This window comes from Rutidosis leptorrhynchoides, chromosome 5 (assembly GCF_046630445.1).
Source record: "Rutidosis leptorrhynchoides isolate AG116_Rl617_1_P2 chromosome 5, CSIRO_AGI_Rlap_v1, whole genome shotgun sequence".
Classification (NCBI taxonomy): Eukaryota; Viridiplantae; Streptophyta; class Magnoliopsida; order Asterales; family Asteraceae; genus Rutidosis; species Rutidosis leptorrhynchoides.
This window is the reverse complement of record NC_092337.1, coordinates 137,105,773-137,131,239: the sequence shown is the minus strand read 5'-3', so window position 1 is coordinate 137,131,239 and position 25,467 is coordinate 137,105,773. Positions and strand designations below refer to the sequence as shown.

Below are 25,467 nucleotides of genomic sequence, written 5' to 3'. Positions count from 1 at the left end.
TCTTCCAACACATACACCCTATCCTCAAGTTTGAGGACAATTCTTAGATTGCGGAACCAATCCATGAAGTTCGTATGGTTGAGTTTTTCCTTTTCGAGGATTGACCTCAACGATAGGTTGTTAAAGTTGATTGATGCGTTTGGAATGTTGTTGTTTTTGGCGGCCATCTACAAAATTTAACAAAGTTGTTTAAGTATCATTTATAATTTAACAATCAATACCTTTTAAATTCAATTGATATTTATTAAATTTTAGAATCCAACGGTAAACCAAATTTCGGTTAGGTGACCTTTATCCCGTCATTTGATTTAGCTAGGTAGTCATTTATATGACAATTGCAATCCTTTTGCAACTTCTAAGTTATGGGATCATGCAATCCTATTGCATGACATATTTATCCCATCAACGCCTATTTGTTCCTCATGCTTCGGTGACCCTAAGTTCATGATTCCCAAATCAAGTCGTCCTACTTGTGTAAACGTGTAAATTTAACATACAAGTGGTTAGGTGACCTTTATCCCACAAGTGTGCGAAATTCACCTTAATCATATTAGTTTGCTCATAATAGTTAGGTGACCTTTATCCCATTATGAGTTCCCTAAATATTTTTGAGTGTCACACAAAAGGATGGCGTTTAACTTGTTTGCCTTGTTAATAAGGAATTTTAAGTTTTCATTATTTCTAGTTTAAGAAAACTATAATACCATACACTAACATGCATTTAGTGTGTGGTTCATGTGAAAATACATTTTTCATATTATGTAATAAAGCCAATTTTATTACTTTGAAAATAAACCATATTATTAAGTCTTAATAACCATTTATTAAATCCTTTTCATGTTCTTAATAACCGTTTATCAATATCCATTTACCACTTTTAATTTAACCAATTAAATTGTCGTTGTGCATGTCGTTAATAATGTCTAATTTAACCAATTAAATTGTCATTTTAGTTTGTTGTTAACTTGTGTGATTAACTTGTAGCATATAAACATACAATCCACAATCATACAAAACAACCACGCATGCAAAACAAATATGTTCACAATCAAGCCAATTTGGTAGACATTTGTTTAGCCGAAAACAAATGCCACCGGTAAAGGGTTATAACACAAAGTAGGAGATTTCAAAATCTCCCACTTAATCTTGCATCCTTCCTTGTGTTCTTCATTGTCACCTTCTTGTATCTTCATTTTTACAAAATATATCCTAATACATTTTTCTAAAAAATGAAAATACAACCTAATCTATTTTACATGCCAAATATAAAATAAATTACATAACCAAAATTAATATTACATACCAAATGAATAATTAATATTACAAACCAAATTGAATGAATAATAAATCATCAAACATGCAACCATTCAAACACAAGTTCATGGCTATATATTTTCATTAAGACTGTAATAAAATTCTTTTGTACAAAATATTAATTGTGAAAATTTTTTTAACGGGTAGGTAATACCCAAGAGATATATATAAATCCACAATTAATATGTTACATCCTTCGAATCTGATTCGGCAATCACCAACTATACTCACTACTTTCACAACAATATACATTCTTTTATAAAAATTAAAACAACCATTCTCACCCAAATTTGATTACGTATTCTGATTTTGACAAATCAAAATCCAAGTCAAGATTTGACAGAAGACATCACTCTTAGATTCTTACATCTTTCAAAGCTATACTTTGACTTCAAAACTGTGCTAAAACATCATTTCTATTCATAGAACCCAGAAAAATATTTGTATCATTCAAAATCCTAGAACATCATATGTATATTAATGATAACAATCTGTGTTCAAACCCTTTGAAAATCCTGAAGACACTCGAGATGATGATCCAACCACATGTTGCCTGCAGTCTTATACCTGAAAAAACAAAAACCCTCGAAACCAAAGTCATAGTTTAACACGTATCTGTGTCAGACCTTTTGGCATTTATTAACTAAAATAACTTTTCAATCCCTTTTCAAAATAGACAGTTTTGTCACAGCTCCAGCAAGTTAACTTCAACTTTTCAGTCGAAACAGTCTTATTATAACCTCGATATATACGTTTCCTTTCGCCATCGTTACCGGAGAACCGTTTATGTTCCACCACATTAGCAATAAACTTCCCAACAACTCCATTAATCTTTGGCTTTCAGAAAAATCATTATCGAAACTCTATCATAAACTCATCCGCACCTTGTAACGAGAATTGCCATACCAATTAGCGAGAATAAGCAATCAGTATTTTGAAACTTCGCAGCATGTCTACATCAACAGTTATATATATACATATAACGTCCATCTCTTAGACTTACATGCTTCGAATGTGAAGTTTCTGAAAAACACTCCAATCTACGAATTAGTTCTCAGAAATTTTGAAAAAGCTGAATGAGGCAGTGGAAACTGTAGACAACCGTAACAGTCGAAAATTTGATGATAAAGAATGGTGGGTTGGCAAAGCTCAGAAAAAGAGAAGGTTTGGTACTGGAGAACGGATTGAGCAAACCATGAAGGAGGTTGTGGACAAATCACAAGGACGAAATCTACCTTCAAAGAATCCAAATGATTAAGTGTCTGCTGAAATCGTTAGCAAACACCTTACTCCTTATCCTAAACCTTCACAGACAAATTTCCCGCATCATCCTTTGATTCCAGATATTTTAAAATTCTAAAACATTATCGAATCTTTCATTATAAATATCTTCGATAATTCTGAAGATACATTCATAACTATTCTTATCAGAGATTATTTATCCCTTCGCTCTATCTGTGCTACATCATAAAAGAAACTATTTTAGTTTCTAAATTCTGAAACCTTCAAGTTTAAAATATGAATGTTATTGAAGTAGTGTTGAGAACTGAAGCGTGAGTTAATATAATATAATGACATTTGATCAACGTGATTATATTACAGTAAGTCATGCTGATTTTCTAAATAGAACGTGATGATTCACAGATCATAACATCATCATGTGCCATGTTACACGACTCTTGTATTCTACTTAAACTCTAAATATATCAAGAAAATATTTTTCTTGATGATTCGGCCTTTTCCGAGGTATTCTGGTAATTTGACAAATCAAGATCGTGCCATTACAATTCCCTTCTTAGAACATTAACTATGTTCATTTCAAAATCCATACCTACAAATTCTGGACCATTATTCGCTTGACTTGAAGTCGGGAAGAGGAGATAAAATGTCACGACCCTGAAAATTTCGACTAATTTTAAACCAAACTCTCGATACGATTTAATATTCATTGACACGATAAGCAAAGTCTGTTAATCTGAGTCTCAAAAATTTCGAACTGTTTCATATATTCAATTGGTCTTCGACCAATTTCGACGATTCACGAACAGATAATTGTAAATAGATTTGTGTGTATTTAAATATATATGTATATATAAATATAATAATTTGGAAATTAATTTTAAACATTATATGTTGTTGTTATCAAAACGAACTATGTAAAATAAAATAAATATGATATTATTATGATAACTATTATTTAAAACATATTTATATATATAAGTAAAGTATATTAAATATATATTTATGTGATTTCGAATCTATTTAGTAAACGACGGCAACACTCATTTGTCATTCGATCGATATTAAGCAAATTTAAAAGGAACTTATATGATTTTAAAATAAACGGTGATTCGAAAATGAGTTTTATAAATGTTAGACTTATTAAAAATGTATTTAGGATCTATTTGATTAGTTTTAACATTTAGTATTCTTACTTGGGGTTGTGAGTTAATAATTAATTTAATTTTTAATTAATAATTGTAAATAATTAATGATCAAATTTTTATACCTTAATGACTAAAATAAATAAATATAAGTAAAAATTTGAAATTTTTCCGTGTACTACTATCCGCCACTAGATAACAACACACCACGATATAATGTCCAAATTTAAAACTCTGGGCGGCTAAACTATTTCACATTGTGAATCATGCGATTCAATTATTATATTATAATTGAATTAATTTACTGCATGGATTTGTATGTATGCTCATATGTTAGATACATTTATGGATTAGGAGATCACAAACTAAACTTTCAAAAACCTCACACCCGAACAAAGACAAACAATCATCACTCTCATCAATTCCTTTGTGAAACCCTACCACTTCATCCCTTCTCTCTATATTATTTTTCTACTGCTCAATTACCTCAAAGACAACCCACTTTAATTATATATGTGTTACTTTTCATTCCCCTATCTTATAATTACATATATACAATTGCATATACACAAGAGTTTAATATATAGATGATAGATTGACGATGTAATATATATGCATACTCAATTCATGCATAAATCACCATCTTTCTATCTTATATCTTTCTGTCTAACTTACACGAACTTGAGGAACCAAAGCCCACCTTTCACCACCATCGAGCTTACAACCACCTTGAGCCACTCAAACCCTCATCTTACATCACCACAACAACCCTCACATAAACCACCCTCCTCACCATGAACTAAACCATCGAAACACACACAAAACAAGCTTCCACTGTTACTCGTTTAAACTCAACCCGATATCATTACCATCGATTGCTGCTATTGTGTCCTTGTTATTCTGTTTTGTTGTTCAGGATAAAACCCACAACCCACAACCCACAAACCCATTTGAACATCACCCACAACACCACATTAAACTCCCATGCTACAGCAGCCCTTCTGTTTCTGTTTCGAAGTAACAACCCACTACCACAGCTCACCTAGCTGTTGTCACTGTTTTGCAGTTTCAAATAACTTACCCACAACCGTAAAACACTAAAAACCCGTCACTATTTTTGCTGTTTCTGTTTACTTTTGTTCTTGCAAACCAATCAAACTTAAATTAACACCACCCATCACCAAGTTTAAAAACCATCTGACTTCCATCACTTCGAAACCACCATAACAACCATAGTATTTTTTTTTCTGTTTTCGTTTGAACCACAAACAACCACCATCATTATTTCATGTGGTTTTCCATCCTCAAGACCATAACAAACCCATTTACCATTTTGATCTAACCATCATTAAAGTGCTATCTGTTTCTAACATCACCACCATCTTCAATTACAAAAACCTAAACACCATCGATCGCGGTCTCGGTTGTCTATAAACACGACCACCTTCAAACAATGAAACCCATTAACAATTCATAAATACAGAAACCCATTTGATTGATGAGAAAGACGATTATCAAAAAGCTACAACTCCTGCTATTGCATCCGTATGTTTCAGTTTTGCTTCTGTTAATATGGAGACTATGATCGAGGGGTGTGATTACGATACTAACAATATGATGTTGACTAAACGATTATGTTTTTGTTTCTATTATATTTTTTCTTTCCTTGTCGACTTTTAATCCCAACAAACCCATCGAGAATCATGGAGAAACAGATGGGTATCCTAGAAGAAGTGAGTTCCAGCTGGAGTCTGGTGTCGAGAACACTTAATATAAGTGTTGGGTTTTATTTTTTATTTGGGCCGAAAATTATTAAATTGTTGGGCTAAGGAGAGTGTATTGGGCCGTGGACTTTGATTGGATATTGGATTGATGTAATATAGACTAGGGAATAGATATATCGCGTGATATGGGTTACATAATTATAGTTCGGTATTAAAAACAGAAAAAACGTGTCTGGAGTAGTGGTATTGGGTGGTTGTAGTTAAGTGAGAGGTCTCAGGTTCAAGTCCGGGCCATGACATTATTTTTTAAGGAGCTTATTCTATTAAGGTAGTCTTATTATTATTATTATTATTATTATTATTATTATTATTATTATTATTATTATTATTATTATTATTATTATTATTATTATTATTATTATTATTATTATTATTATTATTATTATTATTATTATTATTATTATTATTATTATTATTATTATTATTATTATTATTATTATTATTATTATTATTATTATTATTATTATTATTATTATTATTATTATTATTATTATTCTTCTTCTTCTTCTTCTTCTTCTTCTTCTTCTTCTTCTTCTTAAAATTATCATTTTTTGAAATAAGTATTATTAACAAAAGTATCTTGATTAAAATTATCATTTTTATTATCATTATAAGTATTATTATTTTTATTATCATTACTAGTATTATTTTTAGTATTATTATAATTATTATTTTCAAACAAGTGTTATCTATATAAAAATATATTACAAGTCAACTAATATTACATACTAATATGTTTTTAACTAATATATTACCAATTATATTGATAAAACTTTAATTAAATTATATACCATATGTTTATTATAAGTGAAATTATATTTAAAGATACTAGTTTTAATAGATTATATAATATAAGTAAATTTAATTGATTAAATGAGATATGTGTTAATATATAATTGAATATAGGTTCGTGAATCCGAGACCAACCCTATGCTTGTTCAATGCCGTTATGTGTATTTTTACTACAAAATACAGTATGGTGAGTTTCATTTGCTCCCTTTTTAATTGCTTTTGCAATATATATTTTTGGGCTGAGAATACATGCGCTGCTTTTATAAATATTTACGAAATAGACACAAGTACTTAAAAATATATTCTACGTTGAGTTGTACCACTGGCATATTTCCCTGTAGCTTGGTAACTACTATTTACATGGGTATTGTAAACGCGAATCCTGTTGATAGATCTATCGGGCCTGACAACCCCAACCGGACTGGACGACCAATATTCAACGGTTGTACAGTACTTCGTTTTGGTGAGTACACTTGGTACGGTGTAGTGAGATTTCATAATAAAGGGAATATGCGACGTTGATTAAATGTTAAGTATGGTTACCAAGTGCTCAACCACTTAGAATACTTTACATACACTTGCGAGTGTATTATGTTTATGATTATGAAATCTTGTGGTCTATTAATATATTGAAAAGATTGTTATGATAAACCTATGAACTCACCAACCTTTTAGTTGACACTTTTAAGCATGTTTATTCTCAGGTACGAAATAAGTCTTCCGCTGTGCATTTACTCATTTTAAGGACATTACTTGGAGTCGATCATCGCAATGGGACCAAATGTTGATGACTTCGTCCACGTGGATAAGGACGGGTTGTTTCATTTGGTATCAGAGCGGTGGTCGTAGCGAACCAGGTCTTGCATTAGTGTGTCTAACTAGTAGTTGTTAGGATGCATTAGTGAGTCTGGACTTCGACCTAGTAGTTGTTAGGTTATATTAGTAAGTCTGGACTTGAACATGGTCTACACGTTAAAAGTTTTGCTTATCATTCATTGTCGAAATATATCTATCCATCGTTTTCAGTCTCGACACGTCTTATTGCAATTATTGCATAGATGGTGTACAGACAAATTCATATCCAATCACATTAAATCTTGTCTGATACGTTTCCTTAATTCCCTCCGTAATTTACAGGATCTTCTGTAATATATACATGTATTCTATGTAATTAGAATATCATCCGATATCCAAAAATCATCTCATATCGAAAATCCTTTATCTAACCATACAAGACGGAACTCGCAACTAGTTCAAATTCCTTAGATTCCCACAGCTATTTCGATATGGATTTCGACTCAAGCTCCGAAGACAGTGTAACCGGAATGGATCAACCAGTTAGTCATCACCAATTCTGGATGAATTGGGGATGTGTTCGTAGCCTACTTAATCATTGGAGGCATGAAGAAGGTGATCCCTTCCACCAACCGAATTCACCTCTGGGTGAAGAACCTGAAGCACTTACCGGCGAACCTGTCCGAAACACCATTTTCTCTCTCATTTCTCGAGTATCTCGTCATGATCATATACTATACCAAATTCTAGATCTTATTTATCCACTCGTCCGAACCGACAGTTACCCCGGTATAATAGAAGAAGTCAACGAGCTTCACGCTCGGGTAGTGGCTTTAGAGAATATGGTGCGAAGGTTACAAACACCACCAGCAGCACCAGCAGCATAACCAGTACCACCATCAACAACATCAACAGTACCATCACCACCACCAACATCAATATCTGCATCCCACATCTCAATATCAAAATCTTTACCACAAACATCAACATCATACGCACCATATATATCAAGGAGTACCAACAACAATGAAAGATGAAGTATTGATCCATAACTTCATTGATATTCTGCGAAGAATATGTGGTTCCTAATAGTTTTAGAGATTACATATTCTAGCTCAAACCGAAAATCATATGAGCTTAATATCATATTAACTCATTAAATCCATGATTATATCTGAAGAAAATATATATGTATATATGTTTTCATAAAGATTGTAATTAAAAATTCATTCGTACAAACTGTTAATGGTGAAAATAATTTAAGGGGTAGGTAATACCCGAGGAATATTTTGATTTCACATTAATAAGTATACTGTACATTCTTCCAAATCTAATTCAATAGTCATTTACGATCCTATTTATAACCACCGATATACGTATCCGTTCACCACAGAATAACCATTTTCATTCAATTTCATATTTGGATTTTGACCTATCAGAATCCGACAAGTGGCATAATGAAGAAAATATTGGACAAAATAAAATTTGATAGAAACAAACAATTTAACTATGAGAAGAATTTTGTTAAGAATCCACGCTAACTGTTCCTAGCTAATTGTTCCTAGCTAACTGGCTACATTTTATTTATCGCAATTTAATTATCGCAATTTACATTCTCGCAATTTTATTTATCTTCATTTAATTTCTGTTATTTATTTTACGCACTTTAAATATCGGGATATGTATACAAGGTTTTGACATATCATATCGACCCATCTATATATATATTTCAGAACAACCATAGGCACTCTATATGCAAATGTTGGAGTTAGCTATACAGGGTTGAGGTTGATTCCCAAAATATATAGTTTGAGTTGTGATCGAGTCTGAGACCGGTACACGGGTCACGATACATATTAATTAATTGAATATTATAAACTATATATGAATTATTGAACTGTTAACTGTGGACTATCAACTGCGGACTACAAACATTGGACAATAAAAAATGAATTAAAATATTGATTATAACATATGAAACTAAACATCTCTTCAAGTTTGCCACTTGATTTCATCTTAAACCTCATTTGTATCTTGACAATTACAATATGCGTTCAAACCTTTCATGATTCTTGAAAACACCTCAATTGAGAGGATGAACCAACCGCACTTCATCTACGGAAGAAAAGATTGATGCATGTAGTTATGCATCTAAAAACACTCGGAATCTGGGTAAACGTTTAACACGTAGCTGTGCTAATTCCTTTAGTGTTATTATTACCCAAAATAATTTGGTAATCCCTTTCAAAGTAGCAAATTTTGTCACAGCTCCAGCAAGTCAACTCCGACTTTTCATCCAAAATAACCTTATTATAACCTTGATATATATGTGTACTCTTTATTGTTACCGGGGAACCTTTTATATTCCACCATATTACCATCAGCGTTTAATCATCTAAAAACACAATTCTCCTGAAACAACCTCGGTTTGATAACCAATGACCCAGACCCGTTAACTTTAAAAATGCTGACGAAGCAGCATGTTGTAGATGGTCTTAATGGCCAAAAGTTGATGATAAAGAAGGAAGTGTTAGGAACGCTCGATAGAAAATTTGGTACTGAAAATCGGATTGAGCACACCATGAATGAGACCAAGGATAAATACAAGGACTAAACCCTATATTCAAAGAATCCAGGTAATTCTGGATCCGATGAAATCTTTAGCGAATACCTTACCTCTTACTTATTCTAAATCCTTGCGGACAAATTTCTTCATCATCTTCTGATCATAAATATTTTAAATTCTAAGATATCATCGCATTTTTCGTTATAAATATCTTCGATATTTCTGAAGATGCCTTCATAAATATCTTTGTTCGAAATTATTTATCTCTTCGTGCTATATATATTACATCATGAAAGAAACTATTTTAGTTTCTATATTCTGTAACAATCGAGTTTAAATTATGAATGATTTCCTAGAGAAGTGTTGAGAATTGAAGCATGAGTTAGTATAATATAATGACGTCAGGCCAACGTGATTATATTACAGTAAGTCATGCTAAATTTCTAATGTAACGTGATGATGATTCACAGACCTTATTCTCATCATGTGCCATGTTACACGACTCTTTCATTCTCCTTAATCTCTAAGCATATCACGAAAATATTTTCTTGATATTTCTGTTTTTCCGTAACTCTGACAATCTGCTAATAAATCGTGCGATTACATTTTCATCTGATTAGAAGATTTCTTTAAATTCCTTGAATTCTGAAAATCAACCTTGACTATGTCAAAAGTTAAGACGAATCTTTAATTTCTTCATCTCACTCTTTTGTGATAGCTTTACTCGTACGCTTCGCATGATCGAATTGTTTTATCTATATTACTCAATGATGATAAAACTCCATTATCACCTCATATTCGTCATGAAAACATTCTTATTGTTATCCATGACGACCTCTATCAAATTTTGGGGACGAAATTTCTTTAACGGGTAGGTACTGTCACGACCCGGAAAATTTCGACTAATTTTAAACCAAACTCTCGATACGATTTAATATTCATTGACATGATAAGAAAAGTCTGTTAATCTGAGTCTCAAAAATTTCGAACTGTTTCATATATTTAATTGGTCTTCGACCAATTTCGACGATTCACGAACAGATAATTGTAAATAGATTTGTGTGTATTTAAATATATATGTATATATAAATATAATAATTTGGAAATTAATTTTAAAAATTATATGTTGTTGTTATCAAAACGAATTATGTAAAATAAAATAAATATGATATTATGATAACTATTATTTAAAACATATTTATATATATAAGTAAAGTATATTAAATATATATTTATGTGATTTCGAATCTATTTAGTAAACGACGGTAACACTCATTTGTCATTCGATCGATATTAAGCAAATTTAAAAGGAACTTATATGATTTTAAAATAAACGGTGATTCGAAATTGAGTTTTATAAATGTTAGACTTATTAAAAATGTATTTAGGATCTATTTGATTAGTTTTAACATTTAGTATTCTTACTTGGGGTTGTGAGTTAATAATTAATTTAATTTTTAATTAATAATTGTAAATAATTAATGATCAAATTTTTATACCTTAATGACTAAAATAAATAAATATAAGTAAAAATTTGAAATTTTTCCGTGTACTACTATCCGCCACTAGATAACAACACACCACGATATAATGTCCAAATTTAAAACTCTGGGCGGCTAAACTATTTCACATTGTGAATCATGCGATTCAATTATTATATTATAATTGAATTAATTTACTGCATGGATTTGTATGTATGCTCATATGTTAGATACATTTATAGATTAGGAGATCACAAACTTAACTTTCAAAAACCTCACACCCGAACAAAGACAAACAATCATCACTCTCATCAATTCCTTTGTGAAAACCTACCACTTCATCCCTTCTCTCTATATTATTTTTCTACTGCTCAATTACCTCAAAGACAACCTACTTTAATTATATATGTGTTACTTTTCATTCCCCTATCTTATAATTACATATATACAATTGCATATACACAAGAGTTTAATATATAGATGATAGATTGACGATGTAATATATATGCATACTCAATTCATGCATAAATCACCATCTTTCTATCTTATATCTTTCTGTCTAACTTACACGAACTTGAGGAACCAAAGCCCAACTTTCACCACCATCGAGCTTACAACCACCTTGAGCCACTCAAACCCTCATCTTACATCACCACAACAACCCTCACATAAACCACCCTCCTCACCATGAACTAAACCATCGAAACACACACAAAACAAGCTTCCATTGTTACTCGTTTAAACTCAACCCGATATCATTACCATCGATTGCTGCTATTGTGTCCTTGTTATTCTGTTTTGTTGTTCAAGATAAAACCCACAACCCACAAACCCATTTGAACATCACCCACAACACCACATTAAACTCCCAGGCTACAGCAGCCCTTCTGTTTCTGTTTCGAAGTAACAACCCACCACCACAGCTCACCTAGCTGTTGTCACTGTTTTGCAGTTTCAAATAACTAACCCACAACCGTAAAACACTAAAAACCCGTCACTATTTTTGCTGTTTCTGTTTACTTTTGTTCTTGCAAACCAATCAAACTTAAATTAACACCACCCATCACCAAGTTTAAAAACCATCTGACTGCCATCACTTCGAAACCACCATAACAACCATAGTATTTTTTTTCTGTTTTCGTTTGAACCACAAACAACCACCATCATTATTTCATGTGGTTTTCCATCCTCAAGACCATAACAAACCCATTTACCGTTTTGATCTAACCATCATTAAAGTGCTATCTGTTTCTAACATCACCACCATCTTCAATTACAAAAACCTAAACACCATCGATCACGGTCTCGGTTGTCTATAAACACGACCACCTTCAAACAATGAAACCCATTAACAATTTATAAATACAGAAACCCATTTGATTGATGAGAAAGACGATTATCAAAAAGCTACAACTCCTGCTATTGCATCCGTATGTTTCAGTTTTGCTTCTGTTAATATGGAGACTATGATCGAGGGGTGTTAATACGATACTAACAATATGATGTTGACTAAACGATTATGTTTTTGTTTCTATTATATTTTTTCTTTCCTTGTCGACTTTTAATCCCAACAAACCCATCGAGAATCATGGAGAAACAGATGGGTATCCTAGAAGAAGTGAGTTCCAGCTGGAGTCTGGTGTCGAGAACACTTAATATAAGTGTTGGGTTTTACTTTTTATTTGGGCCGAAAATTATTAAATTGTTGGGCTAAGGAGAGTGTATTGGGCCGTGGACTTTGATTGGATATTGGATTGATGTAATATAGACTAGGGAATAGATATATCGCATGATATGGGTTACATAATTATAGTTCGGTATTAAAAACAGAAAAAACGTGACTGGAGTAGTGGTATTGGGTGTTTGTAGTTAAGTGAGAGGTCTCAGGTTCAAGTCCGGGCCATGGCATTATTTTTTTAAGGAGCTTATTCTATAAAGGTAGTCTTATTATTATTATTATTATTATTATTATTATTATTATTATTATTATTATTATTATTATTATTATTATTATTATTATTATTATTATTATTATTATTATTATTATTATTATTATTATTATTATTATTATTATTGTTATATTATTATTATTATTATTATTATTATTGTTATATTATTATTATTATTATTATTATTATTATTATTATTATTGTTATTATTAGTATTATCCTTAAAATTATCATTTTTTGAAATAAGTATTATTAACAAAAGTATCTTGATTAAAATTATCATTTTTATTATCATTATAAGTATTATTATTTTTATTATCATTATTATTTTTATTATCATTACTAGTATTATTTTTAGTATTATTATAATTATTATTTTCAAACAAGTGTTATCTATATAAAAATATATTACAAGTCAACTAATATTACATACTAATATGTTTTTAACTAATATATTACCAATTATATTGATAAAACTTTAATTAAATTATATACCATATGTTTATTATAAGTGAAATTATATTTAAAGATACTAATTTTTATAGATTATATAATATAAGTAAATTTAATTGATTAAATGGGATATGTGTTAATATATAATTGAATATAGGTTCGTGAATCCGAGACTAACCCTATGCTTGTTCAATGCCGTTATATGTATTTTTACTACAAAATACAGTATGGTGAGTTTCATTTGCTCCCTTTTTAATTGCTTTTGCAATATATATTTTTGGGCTGAGAATACATGCGCTGCTTTTATAAATATTTACGAAATAGACACAAGTACTTAAAAATATATTCTACGTTGAGTTGTACCACTGGCATATTTCCCTGTAGCTTGGTAACTACTATTTACATGGGTATTGTAAACACGAATCCTGTTGATAGATCTATCGGGCCTGACAACCCCAACCGGACTGGACGACCAGTATTCAACGGTTGCACAGTACTTCGTTTTGGTGAGTACACTTGGTACGGTGTAGTGAGATTTCATAATAAAGGGAATATGCGACGTTGATTAAATGTTAAGTATGGTTACCAAGTGCTCAACCACTTAGAATACTTTACATACACTTGCGAGTGTATTATGTTTATGATTATGAAATCTTGTGGTCTATTAATATATTGAAAAGATTGTTATGATAAACCTATGAACTCACCAACCTTTTGGTTGACACTTTTAAGCATGTTTATTCTCAGGTACGAAATAAGTCTTCCGCTGTGCATTTACTCATTTTAAGGACATTACTTGGAGTCGATCATCGCAATGGGACCAAATGTTGATGACTTCGTCCAGGTGGATAAGGACGGGTTGTTTCATAAAAGTATAGAACTCTTGAATATAAAAGAAAATATAAAGCTCGACAACAACACATAAATTACAAACCGTGCATATCAATACATATTGCCACGTAAAGGCACGGGAGAATTAAACTTACTATAACCCCAAGGTAATAGTAAAAATAAATAAAATCTCCGGTGGTAGATGAAAGAGAAGAATGACAGATATGAAAGTTAGGAGTATATCAAGGATCAGAACGGGATGGAGCATATTAACGAATGTTTTAAAATATGAATTAAGGAAGGAAGAATAGAAGGTGTGAGCTGTGAGAATAAGGAAACGAAGAGGGTGGATATATAGTAAAATATCCGACAGGGCAATCAAAACAGATTATCGCATTTAATTAAAGCGGATCCTAAGTTCCTTAATTATCGAAGAACCAAATCTTATTACGAAGATTTTCTCTAAATCCCTTGAACTCCGAAAATCAATCCTATCTACGTCAAAAGAGTTGGCGAATCTACATTTACTCATTTCACTCTTTTGCGATAACTTCACTTATACTTTTTGCGTAATCAAATTATTTTATCCATATTACTCAATGATGATAAAACTCTATTTATCAACTCATATTCGTCATGAAAACATTTTTATGGTTAGCCATGACGACCACGATCAAATTTCGGGATGAAATTTCTTTAATGGGTAGGTACTGTGACAACCCGGAAATTTCCGACCAAATTTAAACTTTATCTTTATATTATTCCGACACGATAAGCAAAGTTTGGTAAGTTGAATCTCAAGAATTTTAAAACTGTGTTCATACATTCATTTAACCTTGACCGGATTCCGATAATTCATGAACCATTATTTAATTGGATATGAATATGTATATGTACGTATATATATATATATATATATATATATATATATATATATATATATATATATATATATATATATATATATATATATTATAACTTGAGAATATTAACAAAGTATTAAACGTATAATACTTTACATGAACGTATTAGTTTCAATATGTTTATCGATGGAATTAGAAGATAAAATCAAATGATTGATTTATCAGATACATTGTATGATTACGAGTCTCTGTTGAGAGCTCCACTTTGATTTAAGAAGCCTTTTCTTTTTAACGGTATTCGGAAATAATGGTAAAGTGATCTTCAATTAAGGACAAGGTGTCAAATAACGAGAGTTAGACAAAAATTAGTGGAGAATAAAAGTTCATAATATTCAATTGATTAGTTCAAACGTGCGAAATTTTTTTTCGATTCAATAGAATTTGATTATTTAAAATGTTTTGTTTAAATAACATAATTTATATAGATATTAATTATTGGAAATAAATAACTCGTAACATATATTTAAAACGTATTTATGAATATTAAAATATATATGATTTCAAATTAATTAAGTAAACGATAGTAACATTGATTATGTGGCTCGATTAATATTTATATATGTTTTTAGAATAAATGTTGGCGCATAAATGAATAATATCAAGTTGAGTTTTAAAGAGTAAATGTTACGTATTATAATATTTTGTAAACGATTTTAAAAAGGAACTTTGAAATATAATTAGTTTTGAAAAACTAAATATCTTATTATTAAAGAAATATTTCATATACATACGATATGTACAAGTTGATATCTTTTTAAAAAAAATGAATATATATATTTTACAATATAACAAAGTATAATATTAAGTTAATTATAAAAACGTGTTGAGTTAAAAGAGTATTATTATATATAAATATATATATGTATATGTATGTACAACGAGACGATGATTTATAGAAGCAAATAACCAAAACACTTATGATTAAGTTACACTTTGAGTGATATTGTTTATCTATAATTAAGTTTAATTTTTGATAAAGGTACACGTCGCGTAACGTAAAGTGTTAGTTTTCTGAGCGTACGAACATGCGTTCGAGAAACCGAAACCGGAACATAAGTCGAGTGACAACGTACGAGTCAGCGGAACAAAAATTACAATTTAACTATGCACATAAATATTATATAATATATAATTAATTATATTTATTATTTAAAAGAGTGTCGGCAAATGTTATTGGGCGAAGATGGCTGGCCAAGGGAGCCCATGCGATCGCATGGCCCCAAGGCACCTACACCATGCGATCGCATGGCAAGGAGATGGTGGTCAGGTTCTATAAAGCTCGATCACTCTGGTACCCGAATCCATTCCATCTCTCAATCTCTACTCTCTATATATTTATATTTATTAAAATTATTATTATTATTATTATTATTATTATTATTATTAAGATTAATATAATTATTAATCTTATTATTATTAGTAGTATTAGTATTAGTATTAGTATTATTTATACATAAAATACTACGACGGAGTGCTGTTCGAGTAATTTAAAAATGGGTTTTTCAAGCGGGATAGAGCTAAGGAAATTATGAGTTATAGCTATGGAGGTTATGGGTATGGATCAGGGGTATAGCACGTGAGATCAATCTAGTGTTTATCACCTCCGCTGCGTCTACGTACTTTCCTGCAATATTGAATCTCAATATTGATACGTGAGCACTCATATCTTATCTTTTATATATTAATAGTGTATCCCTGACTAGTGCTCGAGTATATATGTTTATGCAGGCTTGTATGTTTAATTTTGTCATTAGATAGTTTATGATGAATTATGAATTCAATACATATGCGATTGAGATAAGGTATATGATATGCATGTCGTTGGAAAGCTGGCAAAAAATTAATAACTTTTCATTTAGAAAGCGTATGGTTTCGATGAACGGATTAGAAGTTATAGTCAATTGAATTATCTATTATTTTAAGTATTATTGTTAAAATGATTATCATTAATATCGTCGTTATTATCGTCGTTATTATATCTAATAATTATTATTATTATTATCGTTATCATTATTATTATTATTATTATTATTATTATTATTATTATTATTTTATTATTATTATTATTATCATTAAAATAATTATTAGTATTATCATTAATATTATTATAATTAGTACCATTATTATAAAAACCGATATTAGTATCAACAAATTATTATGATTAATAATTTTATCATTATTATGAATGCGTTATAAAAGAGAACTAAAAGCTATTAAACAAATTGATTAGAAAATAATGAGTATAAGTATCATGATGAAATTAAAATATTGTAAGATATTGATTTTAAGAGAAAAATATCGTTTTCATTATTTTTATTGTCATTATTAAAAGTATTATTAATATTAAAACTATAATTTTTACTAAAATTATCATTTTTAATAGAAATATCATTGTTATTATAAAATATCATTATTATTATCATTTTAGTATTACTATCATTAAAAATCATCATAGAACTATTATTCTTATATAATATTATTATTATTATTATTATTAATATTAAAAAATATCGTTATTATTAAAATTATCATGATTAGAATTATCATTTTATCATAATTAATATCATCACTAGTAAATATAAATATTATTATTATTATTATTATTATCAATATTATTTTATCAAATGAATATGTGATATAAAGATATTTTACCACATGTAATATAATTACATTAATAATACATGCCATTATATTTTTATGATATTAAGTAAATTTTATAAATTTTATTACTTAAGATATATAAAAGTATATTTTTTATATAAATTTTTATTAATAAATGATTTATATTATTTACTCTAATAAAATTTGTTAAATATATTTAAATATATAAAACGACTACATTTAAGTTATATAATAATCATGTATAGATTTTGGATGTCATTTTTGGTCAAGTTGACTTTTGTTGACTTTTGCATATTAGTCTCGAGCATTAGGATTGTGGTACATTATGACCTGACCTAATTTGTTAGACAGATATTGACCAACATATATATATATATATATACATATATATATATATATATATATATATATATATATATATATATATATATATATATATATATATATATATATATATATATATATATATATATATATATATATATATATATATATATATATATATATATATATATATTGTAGTGACCCGAACTTTTCCATGTTTATATATATTAATTGAGATTGATATTTACATGATTAAATGTTTCCAACATGTTAAGCAATCAAACTTGTTAAGACTTGATTAATTGAAATATGTTTCATATAGACAATTGACCACCCAAGTTGACCGGTGATTCACGAACGTTAAAACTTGTAAAAACTATACAATGACATATATATGGTTATATATATAGTTAACATGTTTTTATTATAAGTATGTATCTCATTAGGTATTTTAACAATGAGTTATATACATAAAAATGAGACTATTAATTTAAGAAACTCGAAAACGATATATATAACGATTATCGTTATAACAACGTCTTACTAGGTACATATGAATCATATTAAGATATTGATACACTTGGTTAATTATGTTAAATGATAAGTAAATATATTATTAAGTGTATTAACAATGAAATACATATGTAAAAATAAGACTACTAACTTAATGATTTCGAAACGAGACATATATGTAACGATTATCGTTGTAACGACATTTAACTGTATATACATCATACTAAGATATATTATATATCATAATATCATGATAATATAATAATTTAACATCTCATTTGTTATAATAAACAGTGGGTTAACAACATTCAACAAGATCGTTAACCTAAAGGTTTCAAAACAACATTCGATTCATACATATAAAGCTATCTTATTCGAAGGTTTAAACTTGTAATCACTAGAACATAGTTTAGTTAATTCTAAACTTGTTCGCAAACAAAAGTTAATCCTTCTAACTTGACTTTTAAAATCAACTAAACACATGTTCTATATCTATATGATATGCTAACTTAATGATTTAAAACCTGGAAACACGAAAAACACCGTAAAACCGGATTTACGCCGTCGTAGTAACACCGCGGGCTGTTTTGGGTTAGTTAATTAAAAACTATGATAAACTTTGATTTAAAAGTTGTTATTCTGAGAAGATGATTTTTATTATGAACATGAAACTATATCCAAAAATTATGGTTAAACTCAAAGTGGAAGTATCTTTTCTAAAATGGTCATCTAGACGTCGTTCTTTCGACTGAAATGACTACCTTTACAAAAACGACTTGTAACTTATTTTTCCGACTATAAACCTATACTTTTTCTGTTTAGATTCATAAAATAGAGTTCAATATGAAACCATAGCAATTGGATTCACTCAAAACGGATTTAAAATGAAGAAGTTATGGGTAAAACAAGATTGGATAATTTTTCTCATTTTAGCTACGTGAAAATTGGTAACAAATCTATTCCAACCATAACTTAATCAACTTGTATTGTATATTATGTAATCTTGAGATACCATAGACACGTATACAATGTTTCGACCTATCATGTCGACACATCTATATATATTTCGGAACAACCATAGACACTCTATATGTGAATGTTGGAGTTAGCTATACAGGGTTGAGGTTGATTCCAAAATATATATAGTTTGAGTTGTGATCAATACTGAGATACGTATACACTGGGTCGTGGATTGATTCAAGATAATATTTATCGATTTATTTCTGTACATCTAATTGTGGACAACTAGTTGTAGGTTACTAACGAGGACAGCTGACTTAATAAACTTAAAACATCAAAATATATTAAAAGTGTTGTAAATATATTTGGAACATACTTTGATATATATGAATATATTGTTATAGGTTCGTGAATCAACCAGTGGCCAAGTCTTACTTCCCGACGAAGTAAAAATCTGTGAAAGTGAGTTATAGTCCCACTTTTAAAATCTAATATTTTTGGGATGAGAATACATGCAGGTTTTATAAATGATTTACAAAATAGACACAAGTACGTGAAACTACATTCTATGGTTGAATTATCGAAATCGAATATGCCCCTTTATATTAAGTCTGGTAATCTAAGAATTAGGGAACAGACACCCTAATTGACGCGAATCCTAAAGATAGATCTATCGGGCCTAACAAGCCCCATCCAAAGTACCGGATGCTTTAGTACTTCGAAATTTATATCATATCCGAAGGGTGTCATGGAATGATGGGGATATTCTTATATATGCATCTTGTTAATGTCGGTTACCAGGTGTTCACCAAATGAATGATTTTTATCTCTATGTATGGGATGTGTATTGAAATATGAAATCTTGTGGTCTATTGTTACGATTTGATATATATAGGTTAAACCTATAACTCACCAATATTTTTGTTGACGTTTAAAGCATGTTTATTCTCAGGTGAATATTAAGAGCTTCCGCTGTTGTATACTAAAATAAGGACAAGATTTGGAGTCCATGTTTGTATGATATTGTGTAAAAACTGCATTCAAGAAACTGATTTCGATGTAACATATTTGTATTGTAAACCATTATGTAATGGTCGTGTGTAAACAGGATATTTTAGATTATCATTATTTGATAATCTACGTAAAGCTTTTTAAACCTTTATTTATGAAATAAAGGTTATGGTTTGTTTTAAAAATGAATGCAGTCTTTGAAAAATGTCTCATATAGAGGTCAAAACCTCGCAACGAAATCAATTAATATGGAACGTTTTTAATCAATAAGAACGGGACATTTCAGTTGGTATCCGAGCGTTGGTCTTAGAGAACCAGAAAATTTGCATTAGTGTGTCTTATCGAGTTTGTTAGGATGCATTAGTGAGTCTGGACTTCGACCGTGTTTTCTTTAAAAATGATTGCTTAACATTTTTGTTGGAAACTATATATTTTTAACATATGAATATTATGTGATATATTAATCTCTTAACGTGTTTGACATTATGTGATAGATGTCTACCTCTAGAACAAGTCCCATTGACTCACCTAATAATAATGAAGAGTCAAATGTAAATTGGAATGATTCGTGGACTGATTCACAAGTTCCCGAAGAGGAACCGGAAGAAGAGTCGGAACCGGAAGAAGAATCGGAACCGGAAGAAGAATCGAAACCGGATGAAGAAATAGAACCGGTGAGGGAAATAATAAAACGGTTAAGTAAAAGAAAATCCTCAACCAACCGACCAAGGTTAATTATGGTCAATGGTGTTTCCGCCAAGGAAGCAAAATATTGGGAGGATTACCAATTCTCCGATGAATCGGATTCTGACGAGAATTCCGATGATGTTATAGAAATTACCCCAATTGAATTTAAAAAGGCAAAAGAAAATAATAAGGGAAAGGGCATAAAAATAGAGAAATCTAATTCCAACCCCGATAAACTTTATATGTATCGTCAACCCCCGAAGTCCTTAAGTTGTAACAATGACCCGGGAACCTCTAAACCACCAGGTTTTTCTAAACCAATGTGGATTACGACGGCTCGTATTAGGGGAACATCATATATCCCTAGAAACTTGGCAAAACGAACCAAAACCGAAGAAGAAAAAACAAGCGAGTCGGAATAAGATAGTTGTATTCGTGTGGTGTAATATATGTAATATAGTGTGCTTATGCTTTATGATATATGTAAAAATTGCTTGTATTAATAAGTATTTTTTTTATGAATCTAACTCTTGTCTATTTTACAGTATAAAAACACAAAATGGATAGACAACCCAATATTTTAAGAGACCTACCCAGAGAAATGATTGATGAAATCTTGTCTAGAGTCGGTCAGAATTCTTCGGCACAACTATTTAAGGAGAGATCAGTTTGTAAGACATTCGAAGAACGTTCCAAGAATGCCTTGGTTTATAAAAGGCTTTCGTTCGAAATATGGGGGATATCACATTGGGAAATCCATAAGTTACGATGTGTTTACTTTGACGCATATATTGCGGGGAACCCAAATGCTATTTTACGCAATGGGTTAAGAAATTATTTTGACTCAATATATCCGAATATTGGACTTCGTGATTTAGAAAAAGCGGCTAACATGCAACATAAAGAAGCATGTTATGCTTACGGATTAGTAATGTTCGCTTCTCACCAAAGTGAGAACAAGAAAATCGGGCTACAACTATTAAACAAAACGTTCCCACAAGTGACGGAGTCGGTAATTGGGGTAAGAAATGAGGTGTTTAGATTGTTACGGGACTGTTGGACATTACGTAACCCTCGTCCCTTTGAAGACGTTACAACACACTGTCTTATCAACGGCCATAACGGTTATGTTCCACAAGACCAAGGATGGGAAGTAATCCTAGTAAAACCAGAATGCATGACTTGTTTCTGGACGTATGAATTACGTGTCTTTATTGCCTTTGCTGAACGACTTGTGTACTAGCTAGAATTATCTTCACAACCATCTTGTATCAAATTTATTGTGTGCTATATTTCATGCTATATGTAAAATAAGCGGTATTGTAAGTTTGTAAAATATTGTGTAAAAGTTTGAACGCGAAATATTATTATAATCAGTTTTTCATATAGAATTGTAGTAGTTGAATTGTATATTAGCTACTAAGTATGAACTTAACGGGTAGGTACTACCCGAATTTAAACTTATAAAACGCTAATATGAAGAAAAAGCTTTTATAAATGAGTTCATATTATGCTACGAAATACTATTAACTACTCTTAATATTCTGTATGATTAACTTGTTCCATTTGAATATTTTGAAGGAAATGGCACCGACTACTCGACACACCTTGAATATGAATGAAGAGGAATTCCGTACTTTTCTAGCTTCAAACATAGCAGCAGTACAGGCTGTGCTACATACCAACAATAACCTTGGATCTAGCAGTACAGGAAATCGTGTAGGATGCACCTACAAAGAATTCAGTGCCTGCAAACCTTTGGAATTTAATGGAACCGAAGGACCGATCGGATTGAAACGGTGGACCGAGAAGGTCGAATCGGTGTTTGCCATAAGTAAGTGTACTGAAGAGGACAAAGTGAAGTACGCTACGCATACCTTCACAGGTTCTGCGTTAACATGGTGGAATACCTATCTAGAGCAAGTGGGACAAGACGATGCGTACGCACTACCGTGGTCAGCATTCAAGCACTTGATGAACGAGAAGTACCGTCCCAGAACCGAGGTAAATAAGCTCAAGACAGAACTTAGAGGGTTACGAACCCAAGGATTTGATATTACCACGTACGAAAGACGATTCACAGAATTGTGCTTATTGTGTCCGAGAGCATTCGAAGATGAGGAAGAGAAGATCGACGCGTTTGTGAAAGGATTACCGGAAAGAATCCAAGAAGATATAAGTTCACACGAGCCCGCCTCTATACAACAGGCATGTAGAATGGCTCACAAACTAGTGAACCAGATTGAAGAAAGAATTAAAGAACAGACTGCTGAAGAGGCCAATGTGAAGCAAGTCAAAAGAAAGTGGGAGGAAAACAGTGATAAGAATCACCAATACAACAACAACAGCAATTACAACAATAATCGCAACAATTATCCCAACAATCGTAACATCAATCGCAACTACAACAAACGGCCCAACAACAACAATAACAACAACAACAACAACAACAACAACAACAGCAACTACAACAATCATCCCAACAACAATAATAACCGCAACAACAACAACAATCAGAAGCAGCTATGCCAAAGGTGTGAAAAGTATCACTCGGGGTTCTGCACCAAATTTTGCAACAAGTGTAAAAGAAATGGTCATAGCGCGGCGAAGTGTGAGGTCTACGGACCAGGGGTTAATAGAACGAAAGGAAAAAATGGTGTCGAAACGAGTAATGGCGGAGCAAGTAGTGTCGGAGCAAGTTATGCCAATGTAGTTTGTTATAAATGTGGAAAACCGGGCCACATTATTAGAAATTGCCCGAACCAGGAGAACACGAATGGACAAGGCCGCGGAAGAGTTTTCAATATTAATGCGGCAGAGGCACAGGAAGACCCGGAGCTTGTTACGGGTACGTTTCTTATTGACAATAAATCTGCTTACGTTTTATTTGATTCGGGTGCGGATAGAAGCTATATGAGTAGAGATTTTTGTGCTAAATTAAGTTGTCCATTGACGCCTTTGGATAGTAAATTTTTACTCGAATTAGCAAATGGTAAATTAATTTCAGCAGATAATATATGTCGGAATCGAGAAATTAAACTGGTTAGCGAAACATTTAAGATTGATTTGATACCAGTAGAGTTAGGGAGTTTTGATGTGATAATCGGTATGGACTGGTTGAAAGAAGTGAAAGCAGAGATCGTTTGTTACAAAAATGCAATTCGCATTATACGAGAAAAAGGAAAACCCTTAATGGTGTACGGAGAAAAGGGCAACACGAAGCTACATCTTATTAGTAATTTGAAGGCACAAAAACTAATAAGAAAAGGTTGCTATGCTGTTCTAGCACACGTTGAGAAAGTACAAACTGAAGAAAAGAGCATCAATGATGTTCCCATTGCAAAAGAATTTCCCGATGTATTTCTGAAAGAATTACCGGGATTACCCCCACATCGATCCGTTGAATTTCAAATAGATCTTGTACCAGGAGCTGCACCAATAGCTCGTGCTCCTTACAGACTCGCACCCAGCGAGATGAAAGAACTGCAAAGCCAATTACAAGAACTTTTAGAGCGTGGTTTCATTCGACCAAGCACATCACCGTGGGGAGCTCCTGTTTTGTTTGTCAAGAAGAAAGATGGTACATTCAGGTTGTGTATCGACTACCGAGAGTTGAACAAACTTACCATCAAGAACCGCTACCCACTACCGAGAATCGACGACTTATTTGATCAACTACAAGGCTCGTCTGTTTATTCAAAGATTGACTTACGTTCTGGGTATCATCAAATGCGGGTGAAAGAAGATGATATTCCAAAGACTGCTTTCAGAACACGTTACGGTCATTACGAGTTTATGGTCATGCCGTTTGGTTTAACTAATGCACCAGCTATGTTCATGGACCTTATGAACCGAGTGTGTGGACCATACCTTGACAAGTTTGTCATTGTTTTCATTGATGACATACTTATTTACTCAAAGAATGACCAAGAACACGGTGAACATTTGAGAAAGGTGTTAGAAGTATTGAGGAAGGAAGAATTGTACGCTAAGTTTTCAAAGTGTGCATTTTGGTTGGAAGAAGTTCAATTCCTCGGTCACATAGTGAACAAAGAAGGTATTAAGGTGGATCCGGCAA

At 31.1% G+C, this 25,467-nt stretch overlaps 1 long non-coding RNA gene across 3 annotated transcripts in view; it reads left to right on the top strand.

Moving 5' to 3' along the window:
• Positions 1-25,467, top strand: part of LOC139847549 (uncharacterized) — a 46,246-nt gene that overhangs the window by 14,852 nt on the left and 5,927 nt on the right. Inside the window, exon 3 of one of the 3 annotated variants that reach the window (XR_011759573.1) lies at positions 6,979-7,098. The exons of the other annotated variants lie outside the window; for them this stretch is intronic. This is a non-coding gene — a long non-coding RNA (uncharacterized lncRNA). Of the gene's footprint in view, positions 1-6,978; positions 7,099-25,467 lie in introns of those variants that run through there. 3 annotated transcript variants of the gene reach the window in all.